A 19,734-nucleotide genomic window follows, 5' to 3' on the forward strand; every position below is an offset into this window, starting at 1 on the left:
GTCCTTTTTGTGCAAACTGAGCTGGTGGAGCTGCTGCTGCTTCAGCTTCTGCTTCAGGGACTGTGAGTTGGTGAAGCTCTGTGGAATAAAAGGGCTCCTTCCTGGGTTGTGGGATCCTGCAGCAGACTCTGGGTGGATTTGTGTTGGAAACAGACAGAATGACTCACTTTAATAAAGGACCAGCCTATGGACTGTCTGCAGAAGTCCGCAGTAAAGTAAGTGCAACTGCTGCCAGGGAATGTGTGCGGATTGTGGGAGAACTGGTAGAACTTCTATGGAAAAAAAAAGCAGAGTTCGTCACTTTGAAAGAGCTTCGACTCAACAGTAAAAAAAAAAAAAAAAAAAAAAAAAAAAAAAAAAAAAAAAACAGTCGAAGCGTAAATGCGCAGAACAGTTTGAGTCCAACAGATGTTGGCTTTAGGTTCATGAATCCATCTGAAACACTTCAGATGTGTGTGTGTGTGTGTGTGTGTGTGTGTTTAGTAGAACAGAAGCAGCTGAACACACTCACATTCAGACTCCAGCTTTTTTTTTTCTTTGGAACTTTTTTTTCCGCGCCTTTGTTTATGTGTTCGGGTCAGCAGAACCCCGAAAAGTTCCGTTTTTTACCATAAATGTGCAGAAGGAGCTCCTTTTCCATGTCCGGGACACGCCGTCACTTGTTTGTGTTGGAAAAGCTCATGAATGTGGGAAAATCCGAACCCAGTTTATTGTTCGTGTGGAAGGAGTCAGAGGTGGCGGAAATACCCGAGTCTACCCGAGTGTACCCGAGTGAGGCCGAGTTCACTGGAGGCTCCGAGTTCCCCTTCCACACAGGTGTCAAACATGCGGCCCGGGCCCAAACCCGGCCCACCAAAGGGTCCAGTCTGGCCCCTTGGAGGAATTTATGAAATCCAAAACTTCCACTAAGACATGAACCATTTTAGTTCAGGTTCCACAAACAGAACACTTCAGTCTGCAGTGGCTCACATCTGTCAAATACTGGCATAAAAACCTAGAAACACTCACAACTCCACATTTTTCTCTTTGTAAATGTAAACGTGTTCATGTCATTTTACTGCATTTACACTAAAACAAACAAATGTTCACAAAAACACAAACAGTCTCAACAAATATGAGCAGTTTGAAATGTCTGAAGTGTAATTTTCACAATATTCTGCCTGTTATTAAATGTTCTGTGTATTTGTTGATCCACTGTGGTTTGTATGTTGTAATTTACATGTGTAAATGATAAACTGAGACAGAATATTGTTAAAATTGCACTTAGTTTTCTTAAGAAACTTTCATTTGTCATGTTACTCACAGTGTTTTAAAGGATAGTTGGTGAATATGAACATTTTCATCGCATAATTTTACTTTTTTTGCTCTAAAACATAGAGGAAAGTTTGGAGTTGACATTATTTATATGTTATTATGTTATTATTTCACTGGTCCGGCCCACTGCAGATCAGATTTGGCTGAATGTGGAACTGAACTAAACTGAGTTGGACAGTTCTGCCTTTCCAGGAACACAACATTGTCTTATTCCACTGTTTTTGTTCTGAACACTATGTAGAGCTGCAGCTGTTGATTAGTTTTGTAATCGATTAATCTATCAAATAATTTTTTTCCATTCAAAGCAAACGGTTATTAGAGTAGACATTATAAAGATGTACAAGTATGTGTATGTATGTATAAGTGTGTGTGTGTGTGTGTGTATAGATCTGTGTTTGAATATGTAATTCAGCTAAAATGTCCCTCGGGGGTCAAATGAGTGTCCATTTGTGTCCAAAACAGTTGTCCTACAGTCACAGAAGTGTGTGTAAATAATGCTAATCCATTTGTGCACAGACTACTGATATTCTCTGACAGTGGAAGCTCTATTTTCATAAATATTGGATTTGGAATAGCACGTGGATGTGAAAACTTTTGCTGGTGGACGGACGTGACATTACCCATGATGCTCTGGTCAGTCCCAGTACTTTATTAGGAATAAACTTCTAGACTTCCTATTGCTAATTGTGCTCTTCTTCATAAATGTTGGTATTGTGGATCTAAAACAATCCCAGCTGACACAAAAACACTAAATGTGTCAGTGGACGGATGTGACATGGTTGTTGTGGATCCCATCATACTGATGCTCTGCAGCCATGTCAGCGTTTACACTAATGATCCCTGTGCAAAAACTAGGAGCACTATTATTTATTGGATAGTTTAGCATCAGACTAAAGAGGAAAGAACAATCTAGAATTGTTCTTGTGTCTAAAAATGCTTCTTATTGTAAAAGTGTTGATGTAAACAGTGCTGTGTGCCATTCTTCATGTATGTATTGGTGGAACAGAAGCAGGATGGATCAGCACCATACTCCAGATTGAACCTGTACAAATAAAACATGTGATATGGAGGAGAGAATCTGGGAAGAAAAACTGGGGAATCCAAAAGAAGAGAAGATTTGTTTTTCAGCTCAATTCAGTTCAAATAGAACTTGTCCATTTGTGACATGAAAATATAGCATTAATTGTGCTGAAATGGTTCATTTTGGAGCTGAAAACATAGTTCATATGAGCATCAACATGTTGAACAGAACTGAAATCCTGTCCATTTGAACAACTGTCATTTACCAACACAAAGTTCCTTTGGATTCACTGAGACTGATTTAATATGAACACAGACACAGAAGAGCTGTGAACACATTGGAGCCTATTTACATGTATGTGTTATTGTATTATGTGTTTATATAAATCATATTATATTTGTTCATAATAATATAAAGCCAGAAGCCAAGTTATTTCATAATAAGTATCAATCATATTATAGTATATAGTATAGATCTGATTGGACCAGGAAGGTTATTATTACCTCCGCCAAGGAGGTTATGTTTTTGCCAGGGTTTGTTTGTTTGTTTGTCTGTCTGTCTGTTTGTTTGTCTGTCTGTTTGTTTGTTTGTTTGTCTGTCCGTTAGTGTGCAACATAACTCAAAAGTTATGGACAGATTTGGATGAAATTTTCAGGGTTTGTTGGAAATGGGATAAGGAAGAAATGATTAAATTTTGGTGGTGATCGGGGGTGGGGGGCCCATGGGGGGGCCACTGATCAGCCTTGGCGGAGGTCTGCGCTCTCCGAGTGCTTCTAGTTGTTATTAATTATATAAGGAGAAGGGGTGGAGTTTATAAGTTCTACTTCTTCTCACTCCTTTTCAAATATGTATTGTATGTCTTATGTTAAGGATTTTGTTTATTTATTTCTTCTGTTTTGACATTCGTATTCGAAATAAATACATCAGTCAATCAGTCAGTCAATCAACGAGGCAAAAAAAATAGTAAAAACAAGTCATGTCTGAAAATGTCCGTTTGTCCAAAAACAGCAGAACCTGTTTAACAGCAGCGAAATTAAAGAAGTGATGGCTTTGACTCAGAAAATTTAAATTAGTATATTTTTTAATACATTTGAGTTGATTAATTGTTTCATTCGTATTCGAACAGGATTATATTTATTTATGATGTGTTTTTGACTTGTAATTTATTGTGTAGTGTTCATATCATTCCATGCTGTCATTCAGGTGTTCTTTATGGAGATAAACACCAGAAGAATACACTGACCTACTGACACTGAACAAAGGTCAGAGGTCACAGAGTGAAGGGAGTAAATAAGGGTTTGTTTTTGTTTTTTTTACTCAGGACCCAGAAACAGTTTGAAATGTTTCAGTTTGTGTCTGGTTTCTGCTGGTTTACAGTCCACAGTGTCTGAGGACACATGGAAGTGTCCCTGCTGTGTGTCCCAGTGGACATCCCAGAAACAAAGACAACTAGATTTAAGTTTACACTGTTTTCCTTCAGATTTAGTTTAGAAGAAGAAACGAGTCGTCGCAATTCATGGAGATGAGGGGCGGAGCTTCAGAATCCAAACAGGAAGTAGGTTGGTGTGGAACAGGTGTCCTTAACACTGGCATTTATGACAAGAGGGTTACCGTGGAAACATCAGAGGGTTACCATGGAAATGTCAGAGGTTACCATGAAAACATCAGAGGGTTACCGTGCAAACATCAGAGGGTTACCGTGGAAACATCAGAGGGTTACCGTGGAAACATAGGCGATATTATGAAGGGAATCAAGAGGTTCAAAGTCCTGATCTGGCTCCTGAGTAAACCCATTATCTACAGTAACTGACTTTTAATGGTTTTATTTTTGTCTAAAACACACACTTCATTGAATCTCTAATCTGCACTGTAAAAAACAAAAAATGTAAAAAAAAAAACCCAAAAAACCCCAGTAATATTCTGGCAGCAGGGGCGCTGAAAAAATCCTGTTAAATAACGGAAAATAACCATCTCATAAAAATACAGTAATTTTCCATACTTCAAACACAGTTTTTTGCCCTAACTTTACATCAAATTTTACTTTTTTTTTTTGACTTTTTAATGTTTAATAAAGAATATTTTCATGTATTAAACAATCCAATTCCCTATAAATATATATATATAAATAATTTTCAGTGAGACTCAGTTGTCCAATCCACTGATAAAAACTGTATTTGGACAGTTTATCAGTGCTTATACATGTTATACATTCACAAAAATACATTTATTCAACATTTTTGTTGTGAAACCTCCTGTAATTACACAAGATATTTGTCAATGAACAAACAAGTCTGGTTCAACTGACAGAACTAATACTTCTGTTGCTGTTAATTGTCAGTAATTTTATCTGGTTTTAATATTATTTTTTACAGTATTAATCTTAAAATTAACAGTTTAATTTCACAAATAGAAAAGAAATATTTGTGAAATTATGATACATTTGCAAATGTATTTGAACTGTATTTTTCTGTGAAAAAAAATCTTTCAAAAGAATGGAAATTTTTGCTTATTCACAGTTACAGTTTTTTCATGGTATTTTCCATTTGACATGTAAAATCACAGTCTGTTTTTGTCATTTCATTGATTTTTTTTTCCTGTATCTGAAAAATACAGGAAAAATCTGTCAAATAAACAGTGAAAATTCGGTTAAATGACAGATTTTTTTTTACAGTGTGTGCAGTTCAGTGACGTGTGGATAAACAGGTGAAGTTCACTGTAAAATAAAACAAACCATCTGTGGATCAAACCCAGTCAAAGTAGATGATCATTATTAAATGTCCTGACAGTTCTTTTCATCCATGAATCTTCTTTTATTTTTCACACGTCCTTGCTTGCTACCAGTCTGCATTTTGTTTAATTTTACTCGTGCCCGTACCTGTGAATTTTTTTTTTTTTTTTTTCAGTCCATCCCCTCATGTTTTTGCAGGTTACCCATCAGAGGAGTTTTCCTACTTTGAACCTCTTGATTCCCTTCATAATCACCGATGTTTCCACGGTAACCCTCTTGTCATAAATGCCAGTGTTCAGGACACCTGTTCCACACCAACCTACTTCCTGTTTGGATTCTGAAGCTCCGCCCCTCATCTCCATGAATTGCGACGACTCGTTTCTTCTTCTAAACTAAATCTGAAGGAAAACAGTGTAAACTTAAATCTAGTTGTCTTTGTTTCTGGGATGTCCACTGGGACACACAGCAGGGACACTTCCATGTGTCCTCAGACACTGTGGACTGTAAACCAGCAGAAACCAGACACAAACTGAAACATTTCAAACTGTTAACAGGTCACCTGTAAAAAAAAACAAAACAAACCTGTTTATTACATGAAATAATTGACATTATTCTGTAGAAATGAGAAAGTTGTTTTCATTTTGAACTTAGAGTGTTATTATATTGTCACATGTGACCTGAGCTCTGGTTTGAGGAGCTGATGGACATAACCAGCTGTTAGCCTTTAGCTGTTAGCCTTTAGCTGTTAGCCGCTAGCCGTTAGCCTTTAGCTGTTAGCCTTTAGCTGTTAGCCTTTAGCTTTTAGCCATTAGCCTTTAGCTGTTAGCCGTTAGCCTTTAGCTGTTAGCCGATAGCCTTTAGCCTTTAGCTGTTAGCCTATCATTTGTACCTTTGTTTGTGCAGCTCTTTGGTGCTGTTTTCCACTGTTACAGCTGAATGTGTCATTCTTTTTGCTTCTCGTGTTAAGATCAGACTTTATCAATGCCACCATGAGGAAATTGCACATTTAACAGCAGCAAATATGAAAATAAATAAGTGCAGGTAAGACAGAAAACAGAAAAACATAGAATATATGTATTTTATATAGTATTTGTATATATTTAGATTTAAATTTAAATATTATTTACACATTTACATTGTGGTTGCACATGGTGTGTGGGGGGGTGTTACTTAGAATAGGACTATAGTCTGATGGCTGTGGGAGGAACTGTATGAATTTTATCTGTGGTTCTGTCTGTGCTTCTGTCTGTGGTTCTGTCTGTGGTTCTGTCTGTGGTTCTGTCTGTGGTTCTGTCTGTGGGGACAGTGTGTGTCATTCCCTCCACCAGGAGGGACTGTGATCACTTTCCTTTGTGTGTTTGTGTGCATGTTTGTGTGTTTGTTTGTTTGTTAGTAAGATAACTCCAAAAGTTATGAACGGATTTTCATGAAATTTTCAGGAAATGTTCATACTAGCACAAGGAAGAAATGATTAAATATTGGTGTTGATCGGGGTGGGGGGGGGGGGGGGGGGGCAGATCTGTCTTGGTGGAGGTCTGCGCTCTCCGAGTGTTTTTCTTGTTCTGTATTTGTAATCATATTCCCATGAAGGGCATCATTATAATAAAAATAATCTGTAATCAGAAGGTGCAAACCAGTGTTAAATCAGTAAAATTGTGAATGGCAGGTGTCATTGGTGTTGTGAGTACAAACAGTAGGGCTGACAAATGCTGCGTTTGTACGACGTGGTACCGGCTCCACTCGACTCAACTTGGCCTTTTTGTGTTTCCATTAAGAAAAAGGACCTGGACTCTGGTACCTGGTACTAGTTTTTTGGAATCTGGTACCTGGTACTAGTTTTTTGGAATCTGGTACCTGGTACTAGTTTTTTGGAATCTGGTACCTGGTCCTAGTTTTTTGGAATCTGGTACCTGGTACTAGTTGTTTGGTACCTCCTCTGCTGAGGTTCCAGGACTGGGGACCAGGTACTAAATGTGACACTGTGTAAACACTGCAGACCTCTGATTGGTCAGTGGTGTGTGTGCCCCGCCCTTTCCAGTAAATCTGTCAGTAGGTGAATCCACATGATGACAGTCTGTAAAACTACACCATGGTTGTCCAGGAGGTTCAGACGCAAACATTCAGCAGGAGTTTGACCAGACAACAGGCAACCAGTGAGTTTATCAGCAACTGTGAGCAGAGCACACAGAAGGAACGCACCGCATCGCTATGACGACCAGGGACTGGAAAGAGGGAGGATCTGGAATGGAAAGGGTCTGGAATAGGACCTGGTACCAGAGCGGAAAGGGTCTGGAATAGGACCTGGTACCAGAGTGGAAAGGGTCTGGAATAGGACCTGGTACCAGAGCGGAAAGGGTCTGGAATAGGACCTGGTACCAGAGTGGAAAGGGTCTGGAATAGGACCTGGTACCAGAGTGGAGCTGAGCTGGTTCCACGTAGTGGAAACGTAGTGAGGCTGAGTGGATCAAAACTGTCATATTACTAGATGGACTTTGATTTTAAAGACACGTATTGTTAATATTCGTGACTTTGCTGCTGGTGTGGTGTTGTTTTCTTGCCTTTCCAGTTGTTTCTGTTTGTGTCGTTTCACTGAGCCGTGGCTGCAGTAGAATTTGAAAGAATGTTGAAAGTTCTGACTCTGGCTGCGTTTACACGTAGCCTGTATCTGGCAAAATGGAGATTTTATTCGCATTTGTGCCTATTGTTTACATGACGATGGCCACACCCATTGAAAACATTGATTTGTAAAAATCCGGCCAAGGTGGGACTTTTGTCAGATCTCTGTTTTGGCGTTTGTGTGTAAACTGAAGGAAACGCAGATCTGGGACCGACGTCACATTTTATGATGGAAATATTTTTTGAATCACATGTGCACTATTGGTTTATATAATGGAAGTAAGGTTTTGTTGTGATTCTTTCCTGAATTCTGATTGGTTGATGGTTCTGGATGGTCTCACCTCACTGTTCCCCAGCGTCATCTGCTGCTTTTTAAAACAAAAGGTCATCCATCGACTCCGTCATAAAACTTCTTGTATTATAGCAAAGCATTTAAAAATCAGAGGAATGTTTAAGTGAAGCTGCTCTGCTTCATCTGTACCAGGGGTCACCAGGGGTCACTATCCTGGTCCTCCAGGGGTCACCAGGGGTCACCATCCTGGTCCTCCAGGGGTCCCGGGGTCACTATCCTGGTCCTCCAGGGGTCACCATCCTGGTCCTCCAGGGGTCACCATCCTGGTCCTCCAGGGGTCACTATCCTGGTCCTCCAGGGGTCACTATCCTGGTCCTCCAGGGTCACTATCCTGGTCCTCCAGGGGTCACCATCCTGGTCCTCCAGGGGTCACTATCCTGGTCCTCCAGGGGTCACCATCCTGGTCCTCCAGGGGTCACCGGGGTCACTATCCTGGTCCCTCCAGGGGTCACCATCCTGGTCCTCCAGGGGTCACTATCCTGGTCCTCCAGGGGGTCACCATCCTGGTCCTCCAGGGGTCCACCATCCTGTCCTCCAGGGGTCACTATCCTGGTCCTCCAGGGGTCACCGGGGTCACTATCCTGGTCCTCCAGGGGTCACCATCCTGGTCCTCCAGGGGTCACCATCCTGGTCCTCCAGGGTCACTATCCTGGTCCTCCAGGGCCGGTATCCTGCAGGTTTCAGATGTTTCCTCTTCCAGTCCACCTGACGCTCGTACTCAGTCTTCATCATCAGGCTAATCATTTGAATCAGGTGTTGGAAGAGGAAACATCTGAAACCTACAGGATACCGGCCTTCGAGGACCAGGACTGGTGACCCCTGGGACCCCTGACCTATCCCCTAAAACCACAGATGTTTGACGGGACCTGTTTCTGTTCAGCTGATCTAGACCCTGTAGATCCTGAATTTTCTCTGTTATTTGACAGATTTTCCTGTATTTTTCAGATACAGGAAAATATCAATGAAATGGCAAAAACAGACTGTGATTTTACATGTCAAATGGAAAATACCACGAAAAAAACTGTAACTGTGAATAAGCAAAAAATTTCCATTTTTTAAAAGAAATTTTTTTCTTTTTTCACAGAAAAATACAGTTCAAATACATTTGCAAATGTATGGTAATTTCACAAATATTTCTTTCTATTCGTGAGATGAAAACTGTTAATTTAAAGTTCAATACTGTTAAAAATTAAATAAATAAATAAAACCAGATAAAATTACTGACAGTTAACGGTAACAGAAGTATTAGTTCTGTCAGTTGAACCAGACTTGTTTGTTAATTGACAATATCTTGTGTAATTACAGGAGTTTCACAACAAAAATGTTGAATAAATGTATTTTTGTGAATGTATAACATGTATAAGCACTGATAAACTGTCCAAATACAGTTTTTATCAGTGGAGTGGACAACTGAGTGTCATTGAAAATTATTTATATATATATTTAGAGGTAATTGGATTGTTTTAATACATTGAAATATTCTTATTAAACATTAAAAAGTAAAAAACAAAAGTGCAAAAATCTCATGTAAAGTTAGGGCAAAAAACTGTAGTTGAATGATGGAAAATTACTGTATTTTTATGAGATGATTTATTTAACAGTATTTTTCGGCACCCCTGCTGCTGGAATATTACTGTTTTTTGTTTTTTTTGTACATTTTTTTCTTTTGTTTTTTTTTTACAGGGTAGGTAGACCGTACCTGTCCATGTCCGTCCATCTGTCCGTCATTTTGGTCTGTGGACAGACGGTGGTGGGGCGGGTCCATCTGGCTTCTGTTACATAAGTGTGAATGGATGCCTCTGCTCTTCTGTTTCGCTGCATACATCACAATTCCTCAATACTTGGACCATACCCCCGATGGGGACCCCGGCCTCCAAAACGCTGCATGTTTCCCCTTTGGACTCTGGCTCCGTCTGTTTGTTTAGTCACATTATCCTCCTGAGACCCAACAATGCATTTATGTCCTCGTATTGGACCCAGAGTTTCACAGCTTTACTTTAAAATATAAAAAGACATCAGGTCCACGAAAGGACAGAAGCGCATTGCATTTCCAACACAAAAATAAATAAAAAAATAAATAAATAAGTACGCGTTTTCGTCATTTTACATTAAATAATTGCCTTAATTGGAAACAGAATGATACACAGTTTTTTCAGATACATTTTTTAATTGTTTTAAAAATATATGTCCTTTCTATGGAAGCGTATTGCATTCACACAAAAAAATAAATTCGGCTCTGTTTTTCTGAATTAACAAGATAATTATCTCGTAATTACAAGAAAAAATAAGTTTAAAAAAATTGGGCTCTGTTTTTCTGAATTAATGAGATAATTATCTTGTAAAAACAGAGCCGAATTTTATTTTTTGCGTGAATGGCCAATACGCTTCCGTAGAAAAGGACGTTATATTGTGGACTGTTCTTCTGTTATCTGTGTTCAAGAATTGAATTCCATCAGAAATCTGCACAAATACTAAACACCTTTTATTCGATCAGAACAGGATCTAATGTTCTATCAATAATGTTCCTGTGTTCAAACTGAAATTCTGTTTTCCAGACATTCCAGTTTCAGATCATGTTCAAATGTTCAGATCTATTAGTTCACAACTAACATCAGAACAGGATTTGAGTTCAATCCAAACAAAGGAACGAACATTATTGAATAAAAGAGTGTGAAATAATAATAAATTGAAATAGAAACAATAAAGAAAAACAAAAAAACTAAAATGAAACCTCTGCCATATCTGCATTTGAATAAGTACCTAAAAATATCCATACAGTACTTTTTAATATTGATACAGTATTGTGAAATGAAATATCACGATATATTGCAGAACCCCATATTTTCTAACACATGTAGTTTAGACGTGCGTCGGTTTGACCTCAGGTGTTGGAATCCACACAGCTCGTGTCCAGCAGACTGATGTGCAGGAGCTGAAGAGGCTGGAGTCTGATGATGCATTCAAGGTGCCGTCAGGAAAGGATCCTTTCCACTTGTGAATTCAAAAGTGTGTTGTGTTCAAGTGCTGTTGTTGTCGTAGTGAAATGAGAAATGTCTGACACAGTTTATGGACCTGATACTGGAGTCAAACGGTTTTGGACGTGTTCATTCATCTGATAGAACTTCTGTTTGTTTGTGAGTTGGAATTTCAGCATGTCACCTATAAATGAAAGTCAAGGCATAATGTTGATAAATTTTACTTATATTCTTAATAAATTTCATTTTTTTCAGGATTTCACATCCTTTTTGTGTGGATAGTTTGTAAATGTAAATATTGGCATAATTGAATGTTATTTTTTGCACTGAAACATTTTGCAGTTGTCATTATTTATTGGTTATCATGTTATTATTGTACTGGTCCCAGACCACTGCAGATTAAACTGGGCGAATGTGCCCCCCCCCCCCCCACTGGAAGAACATGAGTTTGACAACCCCTGCATTAAACCTTTCATTGACTCCAAATATTCTTCCATCCCATTTGTTCCTGAATCTACTCTTAGTGTTCCTTCATTCTCTGGCTGTTAACATGGTTCCACTGGTTGTGTTTCACACGGACCCTTATTGTAACGCACAGAGTCCAGGCCACACCCCCAGGGGGATCCAAATGGGTTTGAGATTAGAGGGAAGAGATGGAACTGGACTGAACTGGACCAGTTTACATCTGGAAACTGAACTGGACCAGTTTACATCTGGAACTGAACTGAACTGGACCAGTTTACATCTGGAACTGAACTGGACCAGTTACATCTGGAAACTGAACTGGACCAGTTTACATCTGGAACTGAAACTGAACTGGAACCAGTTTAAATCTGGAACTGAACTGGACCAGTTTACATCTGGACTGAACTGAACTGGACCAGTTTACATCTGGAACTGAACTGGACCAGTTTACATCTGGAACTGAACTGGACCAGTTTACATCTGGAACTGAACTGAACTGGACCAGTTACATCTGGAACTGAACTGGACCAGTTTACATCTGGAACTGAACTGAACTGGACCAGTTTACATCTGGAACTGAACTGGACCAGTTTACATCTGGAACTGAACTGGACCAGTTTACATCTGGACACATTTATCCACAGATCTGAACACTGGTGGGATTATGGTTCTTTCTGTGCAGACATTTGATGTATATCCTTTACTTTTATACTTTTTGTGGTTGTTTTCAGGTGGTTCTGGAAAAAAGGACAAGTTGTTGTCATTTAATCTTTTTTTCTATTCAAATATCCTTTAAATCGAATCAAAGAGAGTAATCATAGATTAATGGGTTCTAAAATAAGTGATCTCTTTGATGGAAGTGGGTGTGGTTCTGTGGGCTCTAATGCTCTGGGTTTGGATGTTCTGTCTGTTTGTGAACGGTTCTGTTGGTAACTGAAGTTAAAGTGGCTGACGTTGTTGGTCTGGGACTCACGACTACAGCATATGTGTCACTGCAGCTGGAAGAATAATAATAATAATAATAATAATTTATTTTATAATGCATTTTACAATTTTAGCTCCAAAACCTCAAAGTGCTACAAGCAGAGTACAATAAATACGATCAGAAGGGAAGTTGAAAAAACAGACAGAGAGATAAAAACAGATAAAAACAGACAGATAAAACAGATAAAAACAGACAGAGAGATAAAAACAGATAAAAACAGACAGATAAAACAGATAAAAACAGATAAAACAGACAGAGAGATAAAAACAGATAAAAACAGCCAGACAGATAAAAACAGGTCTAACCGGCCTCCCAACATGTGTAGGTGGATCCATCAGGTCCCTGGGGTCACTGGGGTCATGTGTACAAACACCAGAATCCCACACTCCGCTGCTGTTTTGTATTCTGTATGTGTCTTATTTCCACTCTAAGGTCACATTCTTTATTCCCTCCTCCAGGAGGGATTGGGATCATTTTGCTTTGTTGTTTGTTTGTTTTTTAGCAAGATAACTCAAAAAGTTATGGATGGATTTTCATGAAATCCTCAGGAAATGTTGATACTGGCACAAGGAAGAAATGATAAAATTTTGGTGGTGGGGGGGGGCAGATCTGTCTGGCGGAGGTCTGCGCTCTCCAAGTGCTTTTGTAGTTTTCTTCTTTCTTTAATTCAGTCTCAGACTCTGCAGTAAAACCACCATGTTCCTTTAACTCCTCCTGTCACTCAGTGGACTAGGTCACATTTCCCTCTGGACTTTTACCTCCTCCAGGAGGGACTGTGATCACTGTGCTTTGTGTGTTTGCAAGTTTGTGTGTTTGTTTGTCTGATGGTTAGCAAGATAACTCAAAAAGTTATGGATGGATTTTCATGAAAATTTCAGTAAATGTTGATACTGGCACAAGGAAGAAATGATTAAATTTTGGTGGTGATGGGGGGTGGGGGGGCACTGACCTGCCTTGGTGGAGGTCTGCACTCTCCAAGTGCTTTCTAGTTCAGTTTATGATCATACATGAATAAGTAAAACATAAGTATATATATTCACATTTATCCTCAGGGTTCAACCAGGGTCCACTGTTTATTTTTTGGCTGGTTAACATGTTTGTTTTTATTCGTATATATTTACACTTTTCATTCCCTCCACCAGGAGTACTGTGATGACTGTGCTTTGTGTGTTGTTTGTTTGTTGTTTTCATCTTCAGTGTAAACTCTTCCACCATCTTTCCCAGATCTTCCCCCAGATAGGCCTAGGCCCTGGGACCAACCCAGTCCATTTGGTCCCAGTAGGACAAAGTTCAAGGTCACAGCAAGGTCACAACATCTACAGTTTCCATCTGTCAATCACTGAGGACATTTTCCGAAATTCACCAAAATTCCAAACGACTCCGATTCTCCTTCCATTTGGATCCACCTGTAGCTTAGAACAGTCTCTTGTATGTGGAACTAAATTGTCCACATCCACTGTGGAATGTGGACTCTGTGGACATTTACACTGAACACTGAAAATCCCATTTCCCACACATTTAAAATTAGAACTCAACTAATATTGATGTGAATTGAATCTAATTGGACAGACACATGACTGGGACCAGATTCAACTGTGGACCAAATATTTCTCTCTTCAAACGTTTCTCTTCCGTTACGCTCTGTTGACTTTGTTATTTTTCATGCACCATTTTCAAAAAAATCATAAAAATGCAATTCGTGAAATATTATTATTATGAAATTTGTTTTGCACATCCGTAGTTTAAAAAGAAATAGTCGATCCACACATGCACACTCTGAACATTTATTTTGTTTATTTTTGTTCTTTTTTTTTTTTTTTTTTTTTTTAAATTTTTGTTCATTTTGTTGATTATTTTGTTCATTTTTTGTTTTTTTGTTGTTCATTTTATTGATTAATTATGGGCATTTTGTTGATTATTTTGTTATTTTTGTTCTTTTTATTGATTATTTGTTCATTTTGTTGATTTTTTTGTTTTTTTTAATTTGTTTATTATTTTGTCATTTTTTCTGTTTCATGTTTGTCTCTAACACTGTTATTCCTCTGTCCTACATCCTTCATTACAATTACAGGAACATTTATCATTATGCAAATGAGGTGATGATGTCATTTATCCTCTGTGGTGCCTTGTAGTCCAGATAACAGCTGTTTTCTGTTCCTCGTTCTCTTTGTGTACATTTACTGGCTGTGGTGGTTCTGTGTCAGTACAGTCTGGTTTCTGCTGTTTCCTGCTTTGGTTCCAGACTTTCTTTTCAGTTTTGAATGGGTCAGAACATCTGTCCTCTACTCTGTGCGCTTTCAGTTTGTTTCTGTCATCAGGAAATGCTTTTGGGGTCCGCAGTTGAAAATGGGTCGGGGGGGTGTGGGGGGGTCTGGTTTTCCTTTGCAGCCGGCCCTGGACTGGAACTGGAACCTTCCAGTTTCCAGCTCCGTTCAACAGAATTCCATTTCTTTTTCCAGTCCCTCATTTTTTTTATTTGTTTTTTTTTTCCTGTCAGTTCTTGGCGTCGTTCCCTGAACTGAACAGAACGGCTGCAGAAGTGAAGACACAAAAACGTCTGCCCTCCGACGGTCCGGCTCTTTAACCTGTGAGGCATTCACTGTCTTTTCAGACTCCATACACAAAGACTCACATTAATTCACAGACGACGTGGCCTTTAACGCTGACACTTTGACCAGAGGACGCCGAACCTTTAACTCTGAACTTCGGAACACAGATCGCTCTTTGCCCTGTGACCGGTCTGGTCCCTGAACGCCTCATTCATGTCCCTGAATGCCTCATTCTTGTCCCTGAGCGCCTTATTCGTGTCCCTGAACACCTCATTCGTGTCCCTGAATGCCTCATTCGTGTCCCTGAATGTATTAATTTAACTGTATTAGGTTTCATGTTATTTTTTCTTGTGTGCAGCTGCAGTTTTACTTTCAGTTTTTCCTTTTTTATGTTTGTACGTGTCTTTTAAATGGTAAATGTAGTCTTGTTTTCGTTTGGTGTTTTTCAGATTGCTCAGAAATATGACCCGCAGAAAGAAGAAGAGCTGCGTTTCTGGATTGAGGAGGTCACAGGAATGAGTATCGGAGACAATTTCCAAAGAGGTCTGAAAGATGGCGTCATCCTCTGCGAGTAAGTCCAGCTGGGAGTGTGTGTTCTGTGTGTGTTCTGTGTGTGTTCTGTGTGTGTTCGTACGTCCGTTTAACATTACAAAAAGACAACTTTAGGGGGTGGGACTACACAATGTATTGTAATTTGGTCTCTGTAGTTTTAGTTTTGTCTCTTTTTTTCTACTTTGTGACACCTGTTTAACTCCACTGGACAGTTCCGCAGACAAACTCGGTAAAAACACAGTAAAAAATAAATAAAATAAAATCACCACAACACTGGAAACAACAGGGGAAACAAAAAACACAAGGAAAGCAGTGTAAAAAAATTTTAAAAAGTCCAAAGTGTCTATTTTTATAGTGAGCCGGTCCTCACTCACTGCTCTGTGTTTGACCCCCCATTCCACAGGGGGCGGAGCTTGAACTGAGCATGCTCAGATGTCTATGAAAGAACAAGGTCTTTTCTCTCAACATGATTGGAAATGTAACTATTGAGTAAACAACTGACTTTATATGAATATTTAAATAAATCATACATTCAGAACGTGTCACCACAGACACATCAGGGGTTAAAGGGTTTAAACCTTTTAATGACAGGTTTGTAACGGAAACAAACCATATTTTTGATGCAAAAAACACCTTTTTTCCAATGTTCTACATATAAATTGTATTAGTTATTTATTTATTTTTCCCTCCTGTCATGTGTCAGTGATTAACACCAACACTGGTTCATATACATTATTATTTTGCAGTACTTATTATATTATTATTTTTTTTTTTTTTACTTTTTTCTATTTTATAAAATATTTCATCAGCTTTAGCCATAAATAAAAATACCAAATACTCAATAACTGTCATATTTTTAACTCTTTAAATGTCATGTTTGTAACTGTAACAAACCATATTTTTGATGCAAAAAACACCCTTTATTCTAATATTCTACATATAAGTTGTATTATTAGAAATCAGGCAAAAATTATCAACTGTTGAATTGTGACCTAAAACAAACTGTTGTCTCTGTCATTCTTCTTTTTTCTTTTCTCTCTCTCAGACTGATCAACAAACTGCAGCCTGGTCTGTAAAAAATCAACCTGTCACAGCTGAAACTGGCACAAGGTGAAACTGTTCTAATGATGATGTCACAGCCTTCACAGCCCTCTCATTGGCTGTTGGCTGATGGGGCCGAAGCCCCGCCCCCCAGCCCCATCAGTTACTGATTGGTTCTTGTCTTTTGCAGCTGGAGAACCTGGGGAACTTCATCAAAGCCATCCTGAACTACGGCCTGAAGGCCCAACGACATCTTTGAGGCAAACGACCTGTTTGAGAACGGCAACATGACCCAAGTCCAGACCCACCCTGTTGGCCCTGGCCTCTATGGTGAGTACCCCCCCCCCCCCCCCCCACCCCCAGACCACCCTGTTGGCCCTGGCCTCTATGGTGAGTACCCCCCCCCCCCCAGACCACCCTGTTGGCCCTGGCCTCTATGGTGAGTACCCCCCCCCCCCCCCCCCCGACCACCCTGTTGGCCCTGGCCTCTATGGTGAGTACCCCCCCCACCCCCAGACCACCCTGTTGGCCCTGGCCTCTATGGTGAGTACCCCCCCCACCCCCCACCCCGACCACCCTGTTGGCCCTGGCCTCTATGGTGAGTACCCCCCCCACCCCCAGACCACCCTGTTGGCCCTGGCCTCTATGGTGAGTACCCCCCACCCCCACCCCCCCACCCAGACACCCTGTTGGCCCTGGCCTCTATGGTGAGTACCCCCCCCCCCCCCCCCCCAGACCACCCTGTTGGCCCTGGCCTCTATGGTGAGTACCCCCACCCACCCACCCCCAGACCACCCTGTTGGCCCTGGCCTCTATGGTGAGTACCCCCACCCCCACCCCCCCACCCAGACCACCCTGTTGGCCCGGCCTCTATGGTGAGTACCCCTCCCACCCCCACCCAGACCACCCTGTTGGCCCTGGCCTCTATGGTGAGTACCCCCCCACCCCCCCCAGACCACCCTGTTGGCCCTGGCCTCTATGGTGAGTACCCCCCCCCCCCCAGACCACCCTGTTGGCCCTGGCCTCTATGGTGAGTACCCCCACCCCCACCCCCCCCCAGACCACCCTGTTGGCCCTGGCCTCTATGGTGAGTACCCCCCCCCCCCACCCAGAGCACCCTGTTGGCCCTGGCCTCTATGGTGAGTACCCCCCCCCCCCCACCCCCCCCCCCAGACCACCCTGTTGGCCCTGGCCTCTATGGTGAGTACCCCACCCCCCCACCCAGACCACCCTGTTGGCCCTGGCCTCTATGGTGAGTACCCCCCCCCCCACCCACACCCAGACCACCCTGTTGGCCCTGGCCTCTATGGTGAGTACCCCCACCCCCCCCCCCAGACCACCCTGTTGGCCCTGGCCTCTATGGTGAGTACCCCCCCCCCACCCCCCACCCAGACCACCCTGTTGGCCCTGGCCTCTATGGTGAGTACAGGAGGAAAGGTCCATGGAGGGAGCCGCCCCCCAGCACACACATGTGGACTGATGCATCTGATGCCCCCCCCCCCACAGGCCAAGACCAAAGGCATGGACACTAAAATCGATATCGGAGTGAAATATGCCGACAAACAAGCGCGACATTTTGATGATGAGAAGATCAAGGCTGGACAGTGTGTCATCGGACTGCAGGTAACCATGGTAACCATGGAGGGGTGGGGGGGTGAGTCCAACATTTGGGTTGGTTCTTCTCTGATGGAGCCTTCAAACCACTTTAGCATTAAGGAGAGTCTCAAACACAGAATACTAACCCAGTTTATTTAAGATAAGATAGGTAAGCCTTTGTGTATTCCACTGTGGGGAAAGTTCAGTTAACAACAACAACAAACGAATTCAAAGAAACAGACAGAAAACCCACAAACAGGTGAAAAATGAAACATAGAGCAAAATAAGACATCAGGTATTTATGTAAATATTCATCTAAATATAGAATTAAGTGTATAATTGAATATATATATATATATATATATATATATATAGATATATATATATATATATATATATATATATTATATATATATTACAGTACAGGCCAAAAGTTGGACACACCTTCTCATTCTTTGCATTTTTCTTTATTTCATGACTATTTTCATTGTAGATTCTCACTGAAGGCATCAAAAACTATGAATGAACACATGTGGAATTATGTACTTAACAAAAAAGTGTGAAATAACTGAAAACATCCTCTTATATTCTAGTTTCTTCAAAGTATCCCACCCTTAGCTCTGATGACTGTCTTGTACACTCTTGCCATTCTCTTGATGAGCTTCCAGAGGTAGTCACCTGAATGGTTTCCTAACAGTCTTGAAGAAGTTCCCACAGATGCTTAGCACTTGTTGGCCCTTTTGCCTTCACTCTGCGGTCCAGCTCACCCCAAACCATCTCGATCGGGTTCAGGTCCGGTGACTGTGGAGGCCAGGTCATCTGGCGCAGCACTCCATCACTCTCCTTCTTGGTCAGATATCCCTCACACAGCCTGGAGGTGTGTTTGGGGTCATTGTCCTGTTGAAACATAAATGATGGTCCAACTAAACGCAGACCGGATGGAATGGCATGTCACTTCAGGATGCTGTGGTAGCCATGCTGATTCAGGTTGCCTTCAATCTTGAATAAATCCCCAACAGCGTCACCAGCAAAGCACCCCCACATCATCACACCTCCCCTCCATGCTTCACGGTGGGAACCAGGCATGTAGCATCCATCCGTTCACCTTTTCTGCGTCGCACAAAGACACGGCGGTTGGATCCAAAGATCTGAAATTTGGACTCATCAGACCAAAGCACAGATTTCCACTGGTCTAATGTCCATTCCTTGGGTTTCTTGGCCCAAATAAATCTCTTGTGTTTGTTGCCTCTCCTGAGCAGTGGTTTCCTAGCAGCTGTTTGACCATGAAGGCCTGATTCACGCAGTCTCCTCTTAACAGTTGTTGTAGAGATGTGTCTGCTGCTAGAGCTCTGTGTGGTATTCATCTGGTCTCTAATCTGAGCTGCTGTTAATTTGCGATTTCTGAGGCTGGTGACTCAGATGAACTTATCTTCAGCATCAGAGGTGACTCTTGGTCTTCCTTTCCTGGGGCGGTCCTCATGTGAGCCAGTTTCGTTGGAGCGCTTGATGGTTTTTGCGACTGCACTTGGGGACACATTCA

General features: G+C 41.1%; 1 pseudogene; it reads left to right on the plus strand.

The window, feature by feature from the left end:
- The first annotated feature begins 26 nt into the window (after positions 1 to 26).
- Positions 27 to 18,252, plus strand: LOC115411097 (calponin-3-like; annotated as a pseudogene).
- Positions 18,253 to 19,734: the final 1,482 nt, after the last annotated feature.

This window comes from Sphaeramia orbicularis, chromosome 20 (genome assembly GCF_902148855.1).
Source record: "Sphaeramia orbicularis chromosome 20, fSphaOr1.1, whole genome shotgun sequence".
In the NCBI taxonomy this organism is placed as follows: domain Eukaryota; kingdom Metazoa; phylum Chordata; class Actinopteri; order Kurtiformes; family Apogonidae; genus Sphaeramia; species Sphaeramia orbicularis.